Raw genomic sequence first — 20,802 nt, 5'->3', positions numbered from 1 at the left:
ATGTGAAACGCTTCAAAGGTTCAATTACTTCCCCCCCCCCACCCGTAATTCCATTTTTCTTGTTTGCTGAAAGTATACCCATTTTTGAAAGCCATAATTTTAGTTTTTTTTTAATGTTAACTGTCATTTTGTATTTTCGGCGCCCCTCGTATATGCTATTTAGCCACCTTTGTAGCCTCTCTACTGTCTCGGACATGATGACTATATCGTCCGCATACAAGAGTACAGGTATCTCTAGCTCCCCTAAAGATGGGGTTGAGCCCTGCTCCCATGGTATTTCGTTCGCCACCCAATCTATGAAGAGAGATAATAAAATTGGCGACAGAATACATCCTTGTTTTAACCCAGTATGTGAGGGTTGTACTGATGATACTCTGTGGCCATCGCATCTCGCACAAAATTGTATCTTTTCATATATGGTTTGTAGCGCCCTTATCATGCGCGCCGACATTCCCTTTTCTTGCAGTTTCCCCCACAAAATACCCCTGTAAACTTTATCAAACGCCTTCTCGTAATCGATGAAGCACGCGTACAACTTTTTTCGTTTTTCTTTTATTCGCCCAAGTACTAATGTGTGCAGTATGAATATATTATCTAGGGTGCTATACCCTTTCCTAAATCAATCTTGTAAAGGGGACATTTTATCAAATATTTCTGATTACTTTTGTATTCTACGATTTAAAATGTGCGTATTGTATTTTGCTCCATATTGTAAGCAAAGAAATACCCCTAAAATTGCCGCGTCGCTCCTATCCCCCTTGCCTTTATATATAGGACAAATTATTGATGTAGTCCAATCCTTCGGAAAGTATTCCTCTTTGAAAATCTCGTCTAGTAGTCTACGATTATTTTCTAACATATTCATGTCTTCCCCTATTGTTTTAAAAAAGTCCGTTCCGATACAATCCAGCCCAGCCGCTTTCCCCTTTTTCAATTTCCCAATCGCCATTCTTAGCTCATCTACTCGTATATCCTCATCAAATATCTGTACGTAGTCCCCTAGGAAGTAACGTTCCCATGCAATTTCTGTCTGAAATGTGTCCCTTACCCGGCAAGTAAAGAACGACAGTGAGATTCCCGAATATGTGGTTCAATATGTACCCAGCTGTTTTTTCTGACCCCTCAGTTTGCGTAGAACTCCCCATAATGCCAAAATATTCCTCTCCGAGATTGCCTTTTTAATTTCTTCGTATTTTTCAACTTGCCATTTTTCTCTTTCTTCCTCTAAGATGTTACTATACGCTCTTCTGACCATAAGGTAGTTATTTCTGCCCTCTTCGCTATTTGTGTTTCTGTAAAGTTTCAAAGCTTGGTCCAACCTTTTCTTTATTATTCTGCATCTCTCGTTGTACCATCCTCCCAGGTTTGCCCCCCCTTCCCCCTCCTTTTAGCATATGCCGTCCGAAAATACGATATCCTAATCCCACTGCTTCCTGTATATTATTTCCTCGATGGCTATTTTAAAGCGCACTTGCAACATTTTTGTCACGCAATCAGTCATAATTATCTTGTATTGTTCCTTCCCTCTTTAGTCCACACGTATTTGCGTAATATTTTCTCCGACTCTAACGCGAGATTTGACTTATATACGTTACTATGAATATCCCACTGAATGTCGATTTCAAATGGCATATGATGCGATTTCGTTTGCCCCTGGACGTCAAAACCCTTAATTCTTTGTAATAATTCGAGAGAGCCAATAGCATAATCAGTAGTACTACTTGCCCCCGCCCCCACGTATCTGAAGTGCCCCGGGTTGTCTGCAAAAATTACACATTTAATATTTGGAGCTTATGCAAACCGCATAGTTCCAGCAGCTGCCTCCTTCCCGCGTTTACTATTTTATCCCTGCTTTGTCTAGTTTGTCTTAAGTACATGCCTTCGTGAGTCGTTTGGTCACCGCCTTGCCCCCCCATTCGTCCAGGATACATCCTCTATTCGGGCGTTTAGGTCACCAGTCACCAAGATATTGGGCCCAGGATTTTCTTCGGTCAGTTTTTGAATAGTTACCATAGATTGTCATAATATTGCTCTGAATAGAACTTGGATCCTGGGAGTTGTCTGTAAACTGCCAGCACGATTAAGCTCAGCGACCCCGCTGCAAAATGGATCCCCAGAATTCCCTCATTATCGATACATAGCTCTTTTATAAACTTTTTCCATTTTTGTTTGAACCCCTCCCCCCCCCCGGGTATCGCGTCTACTGGCCCTTCTACGTGTGATTTTTGAGAATTCCCCACGTTTCTACGTAACACTCTATATCAAATTGCTCCACATACTCCCTAAAATGTTCGTCAGAAAACCTTTTTCTTAGCCCTTGGACGTTTCAAACTACCACCCGTAGCCTGGGGTGTTTGTTCGGGTAAAAGTCCTTGAGGACTTACCGTTCCAGAATAAAATGTTCGTGCATAAACTCCCCCCCCCCTTCAAAGTCATTGACCTTCTTACCTTCTCTGTCGCTCTGGTCACCCTCTACTGCCAAATAAGATAGTACAACGAGTGGGGAGATATTTGTTTGAAGTGATGGAACGACGAGGAAAGGCGATAGCCAACAGCGAAAAGAACGAAGAAACCGCTTGGAATACGTGTACTGTGGATCCAGCATCAACAGGATGCAGCATCAGGCCCAATTTCGTCTTAATCCGGCCCTGCCAATGGATAGAACTATGCAATGACTTTTTTTTAGAAATCATTTGCCGAAAGTATATATGTCGAAAGCAAAGTCACGTCGGAATATCACTGTACTGAAGTCAATCGCCTGATACAGAAGCAAGAGACTGGTTAGTTAGTTATCATTCTCTCCTTACATTTCGTTTACAAATTTTTATTCTCTTTGTTAAAGGACAAAAAAGAGACGAATTTGGTTTTACATTAAAGCTTTACTGTTAGTTTTAGATGTCGTGTCCGGGGCTGATATATCGCAAATTATTCTGTGTTCACCGATGATTTCATGTTAGATTGGGAAGATTTAGAGGAGGTTGAAGAGGTGTAAAGTGAAAGAAGTTGTCGCTTGTGAGAAATGAAGGGACGAAAATGAGTGAAATAATAATGTTATTTACCATTCTCATGATTCCAGGTTGTCAGAATTAACTGTTACAAAAACTACAAATCCTGTTAAAATTGCCTCCCCCTGTTACGTATGCAAGCATGCAGCCTGCGGCGTACTTCAGACACAGTCACTCGCGTTGACACTCTGTCTCTTATGTCTCAATTCTCTCTCTCTCTCAACTCTTCTTGGGAATCCACTGGTGTACTGTAGAGTAACTCTTACACGTGACCCCAAACGTAAAAGTCGCATGGCGTCAAATCCGGACTCCTCGCCGGCCAGGGTTTCGGGCCGCCTCGACCAATCCATTGCATGGGATAATTGTCGTCCAGTCACTGTCGCACACCCCGGAAATATTGGGCTGGGCGGATATCATGTTGGTAAATCATACCCCATCTTGTGGCGAGAGGCACATCCTCCAGCAGCGTCGTCAATTTTTCCCTTAGGAAGTTTTCGTTGGTAATGCCGTTTAAATTTTGTGGCAGAAAGAATAGCCCGATCACATGATTGTGAATGATTCCCATTTAGTGAGAATTTTCTCTGGTCAGCCTTTTCTTTAGATTTTTTTTTGGGTTATGACCGTTAGGGACCCAAACATGCGCATTATGAAAATTCGTAATATCATCGCGGTCGAATTTGGATTCGTCCGTCCACAGAATTCTTGTCAGGTGATGGGGGTCTTCAGTGTCGGTATGTAGTAAAAATCGAAAAAAATCCATCCTTCTGACAGGATCTCCCTCCTTAATAGCATGCGACTTTTACGTTTGGGGTCACGTGTAAGAGTTAGTCTACAGTACACCAGTGGATTCCCAAGAAGAGTTGAGAGAGAGAGAGAGAATTGAGACATAAGAGACAGAGTGTCAACGCGAGTGACTGTGTCTGAAGTACGCCGCTGGCTACATGCTTGCATACGTAACAGGGGGAGGCAATTTTAACAGGATTTGTAGTTTTTGTAACAGTTAATTCTGACAACCTGGAATCATGAGAATGGTAAATAACATTATTATTTCACTCATTTTCGTCCCTTTATTTCTCACAAGCGACAACTTCTTTTCACTTTACACAGAGGTCTACAACGCGCCTTCTCCGCTTTTTATTCAGATTTTTTCCCCAACCCGTGTGCCAGTTGAAAACATTTGTATATTTTTGGAGAGCTTATGAAACGAGGAAGTCTTTTCCGTAATTTTTACGCTAAGTGTGTTACCAATTGTTTGAGCAATCCTCTTCGATTTAAACAATAATTTCCGAATTTCTTCATGACGTGTGCACCAATGACTATTTCTTTCTGTGGGTATGGGAATTTTGGGCATGAATTTTTTCCCCAGTAGTCACTCATTCGTCAGCTGTTAGCAACGTGTCGATTAAGTGTCCAGGGTGTAGTAGTTTTTTCACAATTAGTAGTTTTTTGGTCGCAAGTCGGAAAAATGTCACGAAAATCTACAAACTGCAATAACTCGAAACCCATTGATTTCCGACCCCCGGTGCATAGGGTCAAATTTGTTGCAAATGTGCTCTAGTATTACCCCTTTCCAGGAATAGGTCGAATTACCAATCACCCTGTATATTGTTGCGTGATATATATATATATATATATATATATATATATATATATATACATATATATGATAGCCTTTGTTATTTTAAATTGGAATTATACAAGTATCGGTATCGGCTCAGCCCTAATTAAAAACGTAACACCTCCCCCACTATAGAAACAGTTAGAACTCACAAACTATAGAATCACTGGAACAGTACACCTTGAACGAAGACATCGGCACATATAAGCAGGAGTGTGCAACCCACCCAGGTTTTCAAATTCAATTAATGAATCACATTTCAATCCATAATTAATACTCTTTACTGGAAATTCCAGTCAATAAACAATTAACACAATCGGCTGCATTTCCCACGCTGTTTCCAGAGAATGTTTGAACTTTGGCTGAAATAAAAATTGCAATGCCATGTGGGAATCGCCCAAAGGCGAATTTTATATGAACTTTCCTTTGTTGGGCATATTTCGCGGCGGTTTCACTTCAATCCCGGTGGAAGTAATATTAGGCCCGAAGTTGGTTTTCCTATTAATTGTGGTTCTCGGAAACTTTCATTTTTAATATTGACTCCGCAACACTGGGCGTGCATTGGAATTTCAGATCCTCATAGAGGGAACAACTTTTTTAAATCAATTTATGTAATATCTCCCCATTCCAAGGCAGTCACTGGCAGTAACACGGGACGTCGACAAGCTAACCCCATGCATCTAGCAACAAGAAAAGGGTTACAGAGGTAGGTTTATCGGGGCTGTCCTTAAGGCCGAATCACACGGAACTGGAATTCCAGTAGGAATGCCCTAGTTCGCGTTGGACTGGCTACCTGGTTCAAAATACAGGGCTGGCTGCTTTCTGACGACTAGACCGTGACCTAATTGCAACTGGCTATATCTGCTACATTCTGTGGAACAGCCAATCAGAGCGAAAGTGGAAAGAAAGTCTTCTTCTGTGTGGTTTCTGACTGTTTGTTTTCGCTGCTCGATGAAAGAAAATATACAGATACTATACATTCATGTTCACTAATATTTATGAATTTATCCAAAGTGATGAGATTTGTACACGAAAAATGTGATTAGCCGATAATGAAAATCCTTATTTTTACCAATGTTTTAAATATTTGACGATGCTTGCAGTTGCTTTGTTGAAAAGTAACGATACTTGCAGTTGCTTTGTTGAACAGTAACGTTACTTGCAGTTGCTTTGTTGAAAAGTAACTATACTTGCAGTTGCTTTGTTGAAAAGTAACGATATTTGCAGTTGTTTTGTTGAACAGTAACCATACTTGCAGTTGCTTTGTTGAACAGTAACGTTACTTGCAGTTGCTTTGTTGAAAAGTAACTATACTTGCAGTTGCCTTGTTGAAAAGTAACGATTATTGCAGTTGCTTTGTTGAAAAGTAACGATATTTGCAGTTGTTTTGTTGAACAGTAACGATACTTGCAGTTGCTTTGTTGAACAGTAACGATACTTGCAGTTGCTTTGTTGAAAAGTAACTATACTTGCAGTTGCTTTGTTGAAAAGTAACGATTATTGCAGTTGCTTTGTTGAAAAATAACGATACTTGCAGTTGCTTTGTTGAACAGTAACGACACTTGCAGTTGCTTTGTTGAAAAGTAACGATACTTGCAGTTGCTTTGTTGAAAAATAACGATACTTGCAGTTGATTTGTTGAACAGTAACGATACTTGCAGTTGCTTTGTTGAACAGTAACGATAGTTGCAGTTGCTTTGTTGAACAGTAACGATACTTGCAGTTGCTTTGTTGAACACTAACGATACTTGTAGTTGCTTTATTGAACAGTAACGATACTTGCAGTTGCTTTGTTGAACAGTAACGATACTTGCAGTTGCTTTGTTGAACAGTAACGATACTTGAAGTTGCTTTGTTGAAAAGTAACTATACTTGCAGTTGCTTTGTTGAAAAGTAACGATTATTGCAGTTGCTTTGTTGAAAAGTAACGATACTTGCAGTTGCTTTGTTGAACAGTAACGACACTTGCAGTTTCATTGTTGAAAAGTAACGATACTTGCAGTTGATTTGTTGAACAGTAACGATACTTGCAGTTGCTTTGTTGAACAGTAACGATACTTGCAGTTGCTTTGTTAAACAGTAACGATACTTGCAGTTGCTTTGTTGAACACTAACGATACTTGCAGTTGCTTTATTGAACAGTAACGATACTTGCAGTTGCTTTGTTGAACAGTAACGATACTTGCAGTTGCTTTGTTGAACACTAACGATACTTGCAGTTGCATTGTTGAAAAGTAACGATACTTGCAGTTGCTTTGTTCAAAAATAACGATACTTGCAGTTGCTTTGTTGAAGAGTAACGATTATTGCAGTTGCTTTGTTGAAACATAACGATACTTGGAGTTGCTTTGTTGAACAGTAATGATACTTGCAGTTGCTTTGTTGAAAAGTAACGATACTTGCAGTTGCTTTGTTGAACAGTAACGATACTTGCAGTTGCAGTGTTGAACAGCAAAGATACTGGCAGTTGCTTTGTTGAACAGTAACAATACTTGCAGTTGCTTTGTTGAACAGTAACGATACTTGCATTTGCTTTGTTGAACAGTAACGATACTTGCAGTTACTTTGTTGAAAAGTAACGATACTTGCAGTTGTTTTGTTGAACAGTAACGATACTTGCAGTTGCTTTGTTGAACAGTAACGATACTTGCAGTTGCTTTGTTGAACAGTAACGATACTTGCAGTTGCTTTGTTGAACAGTAACGATAATTGCAGTTGCTTTGTTGAACAGTAACGGTACTTGCAATTACTTTGTTGAAAAGTAACGATACTTGCAGTTGCTTTGTTGAAACGTAACTATACTTGCAGTTGCTATGTTGAAAACTAACGATACTTAAGGTTGCTTTGTTGAAAAGTAAGGATAGTTAGAATTGCTTTGTTGAAACGTAACTATGATGGCACTTGCTTTGTTGAAATGTAATGAAACTTAGAACTGCTTTGTTGAAACGTAACTATACTTGCAGTTGCTTTGTTGAAGAGTAACGAAACTTGCAGTTGCTTTGTTGAAAAGTAACGATACTTGCAGTTGCTTTGTTGAACAGTAACGATACTTGCAGTTGCTTTGCTGAACAGTAACGATACTTGCAGTTGCTTTGTTGAACAGTAATGATACTTGCAGTTGCTTTGTTGAACAGTAACGATACTTGCAGTTGCTTTGTTGAACAGTAACGATACTTGCAGTTGCTTTGTTGAACAGTAACGTTACTTGCAGTTGCTTTGTTGAAAAGTAACTATACTTGCAGTTGTTTGTTGAAAAGTAACGATATTTGCAGTTGTTTTGTTGAACAGTAACCATAGTTGCAGTTGCTTTGTTGAACAGTAACGTTACTTGCAGTTGCTTTGTTGAAAAGTAACTATACTTGCAGTTGCTTTGTTGAAAAGTAACGATTATTGCAGTTGCTTTGTTGAAAAGTAACGATATTTGCAGTTGTTTTGTTGAACAGTAACGATACTTGCAGTTGCTTTGTTGAATAGTAACGATACTTGCAGTTGCTTTGTTGAAAAGTAACTATACTTGCAATTGCTTTGTTGAAAAGTAACGATTATTGCAGTTGCTTTGTTGAAAAATAACGATACTTGCAGTTGCTTTGTTGAACAGTAACGACACTTGCAGTTGCTTTGTTGAAAAGTAACGATACTTGCAGTTGCTTTGTTGAACAGTAACGATACTTGCAGTTGCTTTGTTGAACAGTAACGATACTTGCAGTTGGTTTGTTGAACAGTAACGATAGTTGCAGTTGCTTTGTTGAACAGTAACGATACTTGCAGTTGCTTTGTTGAACACTAACGATACTTGTAGTTGCTTTATTGAACAGTAACGATACTTGCAGTTGCTTTGTTGAACAGTAACGATACTTGCAGTTGCTTTGTTGAACAGTAACGATACTTGAAGTTGCTTTGTTGAAAAGTAACTATACTTGCAGTTGCTTTGTTGAAAAGTAACGATTATTTCAGTTGCTTTGTTGAAAAGTAACGATACTTGCAGTTGCTTTGTTGAACAGTAACGACACTTGCAGTTTCTTTGTTGAAAAGTAACGATACTTGCAGTTGATTGGTTGAACAGTAACGATAGTTGCAGTTGCTTTGTTGAACAGTAACGATACTTGCAGTTGCTTTGTTAAACAGTAACGATACTTGCAGTTGCTTTGTTGAACACTAACGATACTTGCAGTTGCTTTATTGAACAGTAACGATACTTGCAGTTGCTTTGTTGAACAGTAACGATACTTGCAGTTGCTTTGTTGAACACTAACGATACTTGCAGTTGCTTTGTTGAAAAGTAACGATACTTGCAGTTGCTTTGTTCAAAAATAACGATACTTGCAGTTGCTTTGTTGAAGAGTAACGATTATTGCAGTTGCTTTGTTGAAACATAACGATACTTGGAGTTGCTTTGTTGAAACGTAACTATACTTGCAGTTGCTTTGTTGAAAAGTAACGATACTTGCAGTTGCTTTGTTGAACAGTAACGATATTTGCAGTTGCAGTGTTGAACAGCAAAGATACTGGCAGTTGCTTTGTTGAACAGTAACAATACTTGCAGTTGCTTTGTTGAACAGTATCGATACTTGCATTTGCCTTGTTGAACAGTAACGATACTTGCAGTTGCTTTGTTGAAAAGTAACGATACTTGCAGTTGTTTTGTTGAACAGTAACGATACTTGCAGTTGCTTTGTTGAACAGTAACGATACTTGCAGTTGCTTTGTTGAACAGTAACGATACTTGCAGTTGCTTTGTTGAACAGTAACGATAATTGCAGTTGCTTTGTTGAACAGTAACGGTACTTGCAATTACTTTGTTGAAAAGTAACGATACTTGCAGTTGCTTTGTTGAAACGTAACTATACTTGCAGTTGCTATGTTGAAAACTAACGATACTTAAGGTTGCTTTGTTGAAAAGTAAGGATAGTTAGAATTGCTTTGTTGAAACGTAACTATGATGGCACTTGCTTTGTTGAAATGTAATGATACTTAGAACTGCTTTGTTGAAACGTAACTATACTTGCAGTTGCTTTGTTGAAGAGTAACGAAACTTGCAGTTGCTTTGTTGAAAAGTAACGATACTTGCAGTTGCTTTGTTTAACAGTAATGATACTTGCAGTTGCTTTGTTGAACAGTAACAATACTTGCAGTTGCTTTGTTGAACAGTAACGATACTTGCAGTTGCTTTGTTGAACAGTAATGATACTTGCAGTTGCTTTGTTGAACAGTAACGATACTTGCAGTTGCTTTTTGAACAGTAATGATACTTGCAGTTGCTTTGTTGAAAAGTAACGATACTTGCAGTTGCTTTGTTGAACAGTAACGATACTTGCAGTTGCTTTGTTGAACAGCAAAGATACTTGCAGTTGCTTTGTTGAACAGTAACAATACTTGCAGTTGCTTTGTTGAACAGTAACGATACTTGCAGTTGCTTTGTTGAACAGTAACGATCCTTGCAGTTGCTTTGTTGAAAAGTAACGATACTTGCAGTTGTTTTGTTGAACAGTAACGATACTTGCAGTTGCTTTGTTGAACAGTAACGATACTTGCAGTTGCTTTGTTGAACAGTAACGATAATTGCAGTTGCTTTGTTGAACAGTAACGGTACTTGGAATTACTTTGTTGAAAAGTAACGATACTTGCAGTTGCTTTGTTGAAACGTAACTGTACTGGCAGTTGCTATGTTGAAAACTAACGATACTTAAGGTTGCTTTGCTGTAAAGTAAGGATAGTTAGAATTGCTTTGTTGAAACGTAACTATGATGGCACTTGCTTTGTTGAAATGTAATGATACTTAGAACTGCTTTGTTGAAACGTAACTATACTTGCAGTTGCTTTGTTGAAGAGTAACGATACTTGCAGTTGCTTTGTTGAAAAGTAACGATACTTGCAGTTGCTTTGTTGAACAGTAACGATACTTGCAGTTGCTTTGTTGAACAGTAACAATACTTGCAGTTGCTTTGTTGAACAGTAACGATACTTGCAGTTGCTTTGTTGAACACTAACGATACTTGCAGTTGCTTTGTTGAAAAGTTACGAATCTTGCAGTTGTTTTGTTGAAAAGTAACGATACTTGCAGTTGCTTTGTTGAAAAGTAACGATACTTGCAGTTGCTTTGTTGAACAGTAACGATACTTGCAGTTGCTTTGTTGAACAGTAACGATACTTGCAGTTGCTTTGTTGAACAGTAACGTTACTTGCATTTGCTTTGTTGAACAGTAACGATACTTGCAATTGCTTTGTTGAAAAGTAACGATACTTGCAGTTGCTTTGTTGAAACGTAACTATACTTGCAGTTGCTATGTTGAAAACTAACAATACTTGCGGTTGCTTTGTTGAAAAGTAAGGATAGTTAGATTTGCTTTGTTGAAACGTAACTATGATTGCACTTGCTTTGTTGAAAAGTAATGATACTTAGAACTGCTTTGTTGAAACGTAACTATACTTGCAGTTGCTATGTTGAACAATAACCATATTTGCAGTTGCATTGTTGAAAAGTAACGATGCAAGTATCGTTGCTTTTCAACAAAGCAACTTCAAGTGTCGTTACTTCTTAAAGGATCATTAAGTTTGAGAAAAATGACTGCAGTAGTCGTTACGTTTCAACATCACTGTCACTTTCTCAACAAATTACAGCTAGTCTGTTCATCTTTTCCAATTAGCTTTAACTCTTATTTCTAAGAAGGATTACACTCCGAAAAATAGTTACGTTGCCCTGCAATGTTATATCGTTCATCTCTATGAGAGCTGTTGTTGCAGCGAAACCTGGATTGAGCAGTTCTCCTCCCAGGCACGGCGCACCCAACAATCGAAGCGGGCTGTTAATTGTTAATGCGGACCTGCTCGAAGGAGGAAACACGAGAAATTGGTCATGTACAGCAGTGTTGCCACATGAAGGGAAATTTCCCTTTTGCAGGGAAATTTGGACCGAAAATTTATCCAAAAGGGAAAAGGGAATTTCGATAAAAAATGCCACAATTTCAGGGAAATTTTATGACATCTGACTACATTATAAGCTCCAGTTTCATATCCATATTTTCATTTTTTCTGTTCCTTCTTATTTCTGCTCCCTTGAATACAAGTCTGTATCTACTTCTATTCCATTTAAGTTTATTGTACGTCGCTTTTCTGTATATTCGGCTAATTGTAACGATGAGAATTAAAGATTTATTGGATTCCTGACCAGGATTCAATCCTGGGGCATCTGACCAGGAAGCGATGAAACTGACATGTATGTGAACATTTTTTCATTTTTTATTCATACGAGCATGGACCAACGGAAATATTACTACTACTGCTGCTACTACTAGGGCACTGCTAATAAAAATAATTATTATTATATTTGTTTAGGTGAAGGGAAAAATTGGTCCTAAAAGGGAAATTTTGCCCCTTGGGAAGGGAAATTGTGCCCTCAGATTGTGGCAACACTGATGTACAGCCCGAAGTACAAGCGCAGGAGCAATTCATTCATTTTTCAGCGCGGAGTAATCAGACAATGTGGTGAGTTTCAGAGATCCCACACCGCGTCCAGAAAATATTACGTTCAGAACAGGATATACATGGTTTTCAGTTTTATGCATTATAATGTGGATGTTTTTATACAAAATACAAGAATCTGCATTGTTGCACGATGAAGGTTAACATCTTGCACTTGTGCTGGAAAAATTAACCAACGAAAAGTTAACTTAATAAAAACAAAACAAAATCAGTGTTATACATAATTATCTTTTAAAAACTAACTGATCACTACTATATTTACGTTTCTGAAAAAAAGGTAAAGTGCTCCCCTGTGCTTAGCACTACGCCATGAAGGCGTATAGGGGGTGTGGGGGTAAGGCCCCACACTTTCTTGATCCGGTCGAGAGTGGGGGTGATGTGATCAGCACCACTCCCCTGACCGTCTTTACCCCCCAGGGTTTCCCCCAGGTACCCATGTCATTCCCGGCCGGGAATCGAACCCGAGACCTTTAGCATGGTAGTCAGACGCGTTACCGACTAAGCCATCGCGGCCACACGGTTTCTGAAAAAGTAACTTTAGTATTTAATTTTATGAAACAAGTAACTGGTGAAGTAAACTTCTGAAATACTGCTATTCTTAATTTTCCTAAAAAGTTACTAATATACTATTTGTTTGAGAAAAGTAAATAAAAAAATTCAAAAAAATTAACTTGTATACTTCAGGCGAAGTAACTCATATTTAATTTTCTGATAGTAATTTATGTATTTTTCTGAAAAATAAGGCTTAATTTTTTGAAAAAGTAACTGTTTAACTTAATTGTCTGCGAAAATTAACTGGTGTACTTATTTTCTGAGAAACATAAATGATATGTATAATTTTTTGAATACGTAACTGAAATATGTAATTTCCTAACAAGAATATGAAATATACTGACATTTTCAAAAGCAACTGGTATATTAAACTTTCCATAAATTTAACTGGGTGTAATGTAATTTTGTGAATAAAATAACTGATGTACCTAATTTTTGAAAAAGTAACTGCTATATTTAATTTTCTAGAATACAAGTTAAGTGATACAATTAAGTGTCTGAAGAAGTAATTCCTTTTATTAGTTGTCGTAAAAAATAATTGATATACTTAATTTTCTGAAACCAGAGTGAGATAGATATTTTCATGAACAAGCCAACAGTTTTGTGGGGCAAATAATGATAATTTTTTGGGAATATATCTGTAATTACCGTCGCTCCAAATTCCCGTGCGCCTAGAGATATTTTCCTGGATATGGCAACACTTCCTTTTGGGAAAAGAAATATTCCATTTACCCAGAAGCGAGAATATGATTTTCTCACCACCTCAAAAATATTGCTTGAAGCAAATATTGTTATTCTCCCAGGGTACTCTCCTTCTTAATATTCACTTTCAAACATCCCCGCGCCAGCATGGATCCAATAAAACTCTAAAATAAAACTCAGGAAAGCTAATTTTCTAAGACATTACCCAATTGCAAAAGTTCGAAACGAGCATTTTGCAAATAAAAGATAAACGGAATTACATGATAGTGCAACATAACTCCAATTTTCTGAGTGTTATACTATTTAGAAATAACTTAGTTAAAGTCACGTTGTTGAAAAAGTTGTAGTTGCAGATACTTTGTTGAAAGAGTGACACAATTACAGTTACTTTGTTGATGTGTGAGAGAGTTGCAGATACTTTGTTGAAAGAGTGACACAATTACAGTTACTTTGTTGAAGTCTGACAGAGTTGCAGTTACTTTGTTGAAAGCGTGACACAATTACAGTTACTTTGTTGAAAGAGTGACAGAGTTGAAATTACTTTGTTAAAAGAGTGCCACAATTACTGTTACTTTGTTGAGAGAGTGACAGAGTTGAAATTACTTTGTTGAAAGAGTGACACAATTACAGCTACTTTGTTGAAGTGTTTCATAGTTGCAGATACTTTGTTGAAAGAGTGACACAATTACAGTTACTTTGTTGAAGTGTGACAGAATTGCAGATACTTTGTTGAAAGAGTGACATAACCGCAGTTACTTTATTGAAAGAGTGACAGAATTGTAGTTACGTTCTTGAAAAAGTTGCAGAGTTTTCAGAGTAACTAAGTTGCGGTTCTATTATTTGCTATGCAGTATATTGAATACAATTATTACAATATGCAGAAAATGGTTAATACAATAGTATCTGTCATAGACCAACATTGAAAAAACGATGTATCTGTTCCAAATGTAATATAACACTATTAAACTTATAATAATATTCCCTGGGTATATGTTCTTAATTTCCTATATAAAACGGTTGTGCTTTATCTAGAGAGCTTAGTGCTGATCACACAACGTCTAATATGGTGAAGGTCGAGAATGTGTAGGGCCATAGCTTCTCACCCAACATGGCACGCTGCACTGAACAGGGGGAGCCTTGCGGTCGACGTAATGGTACTGCTGTCGGCTTGTAACACGGTATCCCGGGTTCGATCCCCGGTGGAGAAACATATACAGGTGTTCAGTTAGAACCTTAAACTATATTTCCGGTTCCGATTAGCCTATCTGAGCATAAACTGAACTTAAGCTTCGATGAAACTTTACAGCTCATTCATTCCATTGTTTCCCTAATGCTATCCGATAGCATTATTGTCCATAATATCAGTGCACCTAGAGATATTTTCTTACATATGGCAGCACTTAAGTAACCCCCCTGAATTACTGACTATACAGCTCGCTCTATTGTTTCTCTATCAGATAAAATTCTCCTCCAAAATGTCACGGTATTTACAGGATATTTCTTGCATATGGCAACACTGAGTTCTACTTTACAGCTTGTTCTATTGTTTTCCTATCCGATATCAGTAACCTCCAAAATTTTACTGCATCTAGGGATATTTCTTACATATGGCAACACTTGTTCGCCTTCGCGAACAAGAAGAAGCCCGAAGGGCATAAATGTAACCTGTTAGTTACAGTCCAGTGATTCACCTTGACAGACCATCCCATATACTTCCTACAGTACCTCTCACTATCGCTTGTGTTACAAGCAACAGACAAGACAATACATTACTCGCAATCTTAGATACTGCCCTCAAAAATACATATTATATTGACAGGAGAAAATAAAATGTAGAAAAATATGTACTTACCAGACCTGTGCACCATTGAAGTGAAAGAGTCCGATTTGATTTTTTTTATCTTCGCGAAGCTCCAAGCGTGCCACTCACTCACAAGTTGATCTGCAAGTATAACAAGTTACACCTTATTACCTCGCTTTGTGCTTGTTTTGTTTTTAAAACCAGTTTTTTATATATATTCCATAAACTATAGAGAAAAACAAGATTCTACCGTGCACCGTCTAAGTGTAAAATGGATATATATATAACCATTTCTTGGGCGTAAGAAGTTGATTAATAAATTTATGTGGCATATCATTCTCCGATTTTTGTACATATGTTCTCTGCTTTTAACTGAATCTGCTACTATTTCGTATACATTTCCTTCTGATTTTGACTGAATGCTTCATATTTTGCATGCACTTCCCTCTACTTTTAAAAAAATTCTGCTTCATATTTCGTGTACATTTCCTTCTGATTTTGACTGAATCTGCTTCATATTTCGTATACACTTCCTTCTGACTTTGACTGAATCTGCTTCATACTTTGCAAGCATGCACTTCCCTCTGCTTTTTACTAAATCTGCTTCATATTTCGTATACACTTCCTTCTGATTTTGACTGAATCTGCTCCATATTTTGTGTGCCTATATAGTACACTATTTGTTTCAATTTTCAATACCGTTTCGTCGGTTCACGCACAACTGCTCACTTCGAAGTTTCTAAAGATTTTACGCTGCCATCTATATTCATTTATTTAAGTTGTTCTTGTGACTTGTAAAAGTGTACTTTTAATTGGATATATTTATTTGTTCACCACCGTCTTTTAACCAGTGACGTGCACTGAGGAGTAGCTAGTCTAGCAGAGATAGATCAATCAATCTCACGTCTCTAATTATTTTCAAATCACAATATTTATTATCTTGAAGCCTCAGTTCATATGCAACACTTCTTTACACGCGCTTCTCGTCCCTCGATGTGATCAGCTGGCAAGGCTGAATACCCTAGCTGGCTCTTCTTCCGCCTTACCAGATCCAGGTATAGACAACCCCCAGAATGGAAAAGGAAGATTTCTGCCTGTACCTCCCTTGCCTCCTCACCCCCCCCGCTCCCATGGTTGAAAGCCCATGGTTTCAGGTCCTCCAGTCTATCTCCTATAGGACAGATAGGGGATTGGTTTCCCTTAGATTCCTTTGTAAATCCTCTAAGAACTCAGGGGAAAATTTTCTGCAGTACTTATGTTCTCTGTATTTACACAACCTTTTAAACTTTGTACAATACGTATGTATAATATGGGATGTAGTTTTATTTGTATATGAATGGGAACGTACTTGTATTATGTGCAGACAAAAATGTTATGGTTTCTTTTCTTTTTTTCAAATATGGAATATATAATGATTAAATAACAAATATATGCTCACGCTCTCTCTCGCTCTCGTTTTAGTAGTGTTTTATTTAAATACACTAATAATTTGGCCTCCAATAAAAAAAAATGGGTAAGCTAAACAGTCATAAATACGGATGTATTAATTTGGGCAAGAAAACGTGCGTTCTAATTGTTGTTGTTGGTTTGGATTATTTTACTTCACCTTTCTGTCACATTTGGTTATCGCGAAAATGAGGATGAGTGATGACCTATAATGAAATTGATGAAGGGACCTCACAAAGAACAATCCAGGCCGGGATTCGAACCCGTGAAGAGCGCGCATTCTTGTTGCTATGTGTTGTACTCTGCAGAGAATAATGAAATAATTTGGAATGAAAAATGTATCCCAGAACTCAAAAGTCAAATGAATATCATTGAAGAAAGAAGAAAAAAGTGTGTTTTGTTACCTGTTTATCTCCTCTAATATATCGATTTTTTGCCACCTCCCATCGCTTATTCTAGCTGTATAGATTTAATCGCGATAAGTAGCTAATGAGCTTATGGAAGTCACGAGGGACAATCATAAACAGAGAACTCTGATTTCACAGTGCCCTGCAGATGCACTGGGAGGAAATTATTTGTATTTTTCCTTTCTTTAGCGTTGCTTTTCCATCACTTTATCTAACTTCTGCCATGACGATGAAGGTTGATTAAATTAAACGGATGAAGAGTGGTTACAAAGAAACACTCATTCACAGGCCAGGGCTCGACCCCGGATCTTTCAGTAACGAGATCGTGAGATGGAGAAATTAAGTAAATCAAGCAATGCAATTTTCTTTGGAAAAACGTTAATCATATACAAGTATGGTGTATCAAAAATCCAATTGAAATTTACGTACCACCGAGTAAATACGCAGTTTGCTTTACCGATACCCACGTATTCGAATAGTTAGAGCTTTCCACTCATCTTTGTTGTCGGCCGACCTCCGGGAGTGCAAGTGGCCCCGGATCGGTACCAGGTGGAAAAACATAGTGGTTCGGATCCCACTTTAAACTGTAGGTCCAGTCCCGATTAGCTTTTATGTACATAAAGTGGACTTAAACACCAAATCAACCAAGCGCGGGGGAGTGGTTATCACTGCACGCTATGGCACCAGGAGTTCCGGGTTCGAACCCCGACCTTGGGTGTTTTTTGTGTTTGTCTCTTCATTAATTGTATTGTACCATCTTCGCGATTAACCAAATGTGACGCTAAGTAGCATAAATCAAATCATTGATTGATTATTTCATTTGGTTTGTTTTACTTCGCTTTTCCTACACTTTTGGCTAATCGTCAAGATGGCACGATAAAATTGATGAAGGGACAAACACAAATAACACCCATGCCCAGGTCGGGGTTCGAACCCGGGATCTCTGGCTTAATAGTCAAATCAACTTGTTTTGGATTTTCGAAAGTGAGTGGGATCAACACGTGCTTCTTTTCAGTAGTCCATCTTCATTTTGCAATCCTTTTCCTTTCTTTGACTTTCTATTTTTAGGAATACTGGGCCCTAAAGGGGGGAGGGGGATAATGACCCACACCAACCTCCCGTGGGCACGCCACTGATTGCTACCCCAAGTGTCGACATCACCGCACGTCACTGCTTTTAACGAAGTACAATCATCAAAGAAATAATTTATAATTCCCTACATAAAGTACGATGACGATTCATGAAATCCAATCAAAAGAAACTGAGGTAAAGGAGGAAATAAAATAAAGGAATTCCACAAATAGAAGTCAAGTACGTACCAGCGAGGGAAAAGATTTATTTTTTAATTTCTGTTGCAGAAGACTCCGTGTTTCTCTTGGGGGTTGTAATTCGTTGGGAAACAAAGTTGTAAGTTTAATGAAAAGTGGGTGAGGAGAAAGGAGGCAGGAAAATGAGGTCTCAAAGCGAATAAGGAATGAAAATGTAATTTCTCTGGAACAAATTACTCAATAATCTTATTATTTTTAAAGGAAAATCATGTCGGAAGGTTGAAACATAAAAAAAATCGTAAGTTGAGGAAATACACATAAGGAAAAGTAATCCAGGATTTGGTCTTGAATGATTGGTCGCTTCTAGATGTGAGTGGTTTAGATACGGAATCCTTAAAGTTTTGAAATTTTAAAAAGTTATTGTGAAATCTTTCTTTTGTGTAGTACTGGGGGAAGCGGTTGCTTTTTACTAGCCAAAATCATGATATCGCTCTCCCCCCTTCTCTCTCTCTCTCTCTCTCTCTCTCTCTCTCTCTCTCTCTCTCTCTCTCTCTCTCTCTCTCTCTCTCTCTCTCATGATTTGGGCTAGTAAAACGTCGTCCTGGATGGTAAAATGCTAATAATATGTGCGAATGTGTGGTTGGAAGCAGTCACTGATTTCATTTTGTAAACACCGAGTGCTTTACTCCTTGCACATTTCGAGGTTTGCTCTTTGCTTACAAAACAGAACATTTCCGAGGGGTGGCTTTGTAATCAAACAGGTTGGATACAATCAGTACAGAGAATTGTACATGCTTGTGACAATTCAGAAATGAACCGGGGATGTTCGAAAGAATTTTACCAACTAGGACGACGTTTACAAACAATGAAGTCAGTGGCGGCTTGTAATCACACATTCGCGATTATCTCGAAAACGACTCGTTTGCAGACCCATGTTTACTGAGACTTTTTTGCTTCTATTATTGTGTACTTTCACCTGTGTCAGTTTGTGCTATTACTTTTGAGACACCCTGTAGATATATATATATCTGTGTGTGCGTGCGTGCGTGAGTGAAGGTGAGTGATCATTAATCAATGATCATTAAATGTAATAAAATAAATAGATTATTGTATTCTGGTACATAATAAATGTCTTCATACATTTCATATTACAAATAAATGATGGGAAATGGAGTACCAACTATCTTGAATTATTTTAATTTGAAAAATCTCTCGCGTTACGGCCACGGTACTTCTTTGCATGTGATGGCGCCAGTTCCACTACCTCTCTGGTGATAGTTCTCCATTTGGACGACAGGGTGCGCCGGGCTCGCAGTCGAAGAATCAAAATGGATGCTTCTTTTAAGCGTATTTCTACGGTTCAATTTCGCCAAACCGTCGAATCCTTTTCGTTTATCAGGCGACAACGCGTCGATAAAACTCCATCAGTGGACACATTTGCTCACGGAACAAACAAGCGAATAACGCTTGAGGTCGGAAGCCGATTGTTTTTTGTTTCCCCGAACAGACTATTTCACTTCCGTATTGCTACTGGTTTAATTAAACCAGTCTCAGAAACAAGTGAACAATGCGCCCCCTTTGAAAGTCCATAAAACGGAAGCATAATTTGCGTTTGGACATAATTTCCGCAACTGAAAAGAAATGCTGCTCGCAGTCATGTGATCAATGAATCCACGTGGCTTTGTGGATTTCACGACTAAAAACTGTAAGTGAATGGCTTATTGCAGAAAGGGACCTGAGTCACATTTTTGAGGAATCTGAGCTAATGGTATTTTTTATTTTCCTAGTTACATTCGCATCTTTTAGTGCAGAAAGGACGTCAGTCACACGAGGCTATAGCCAAGAAAATGCACAGTGAAAAGTGTACTTTAATGCAGAAAGGTACCTGAGTCACTGACTCGGGTCCTTTTCTGCAATAAACTTAGCTACTCTGTAGGGACGGACACGGGTCCCTTTCCACAGTGAAAGAGAAATAACTGTGTGGAAAATAAAATTGGCAACTCTGAAACAAGCTACGAGCGATTTCCGTAAGAATGGTGCGTCTGTAGCCGTGGTCTGTAGAGGGTGATGTGTGTTAGTGCAGAGCGGTGGCAACTGTTGTGAGATGTTATGTTGCTTGTATTACAGATATGCAGGACGAGAGTAGTGTTAGCGACGTGAGCGTTGACAGTCCAAGAAAACGTAAGAAAGGAATTCGACATCTGGAAAAAAAAGTGCCCAAAAAAATGTTATGAGCAATTCAACGAAGACGAACAACGTGCAATTTTTGACATATTGTATAGAATACAAAGTAAAGATGATCAGGATATACATTTGCAGAGAATGATCCATGTTGAAAATGTTAAGACACATCGTCAACGCAAAGAAGATGCTGCGTTACACGAAAAGTCGTTAAAGTACCACGTACTACTGGCAAGTAGCAAAATACAAGTTTGTTGTGAGGCGTTTTGCAGACTTTATGATGTGTCAGAGAAAAGAATAAGGCGTTTGCGGAAGTTACTGTTAGAGGGCAAAATACCTCATG

General features: G+C 38.2%; 1 protein-coding gene across 1 annotated transcript in view; it reads right to left on the bottom strand.

Annotated features, from left to right (window-relative positions):
• LOC145997029 (RYamide receptor-like) overlaps positions 1–20,802 on the bottom strand; it is a 435,120-nt gene that overhangs the window by 249,750 nt on the left and 164,568 nt on the right. The window contains exon 2 of the mRNA XM_083133649.1: positions 15,209–15,298. The gene's annotated coding sequence lies outside the window, so the exon portion shown is untranslated. The remainder of the gene's footprint in view (positions 1–15,208; positions 15,299–20,802) is intronic.

The sequence above is a fragment of the Lepisma saccharinum genome, chromosome 13 (genome assembly GCF_977018435.1).
Source record: "Lepisma saccharinum chromosome 13, izLepSacc3.1, whole genome shotgun sequence".
NCBI lineage: Eukaryota > Metazoa > Arthropoda > Insecta > Zygentoma > Lepismatidae > Lepisma > Lepisma saccharinum.
This window is presented reverse-complemented; position numbering and strand designations above follow the sequence as displayed.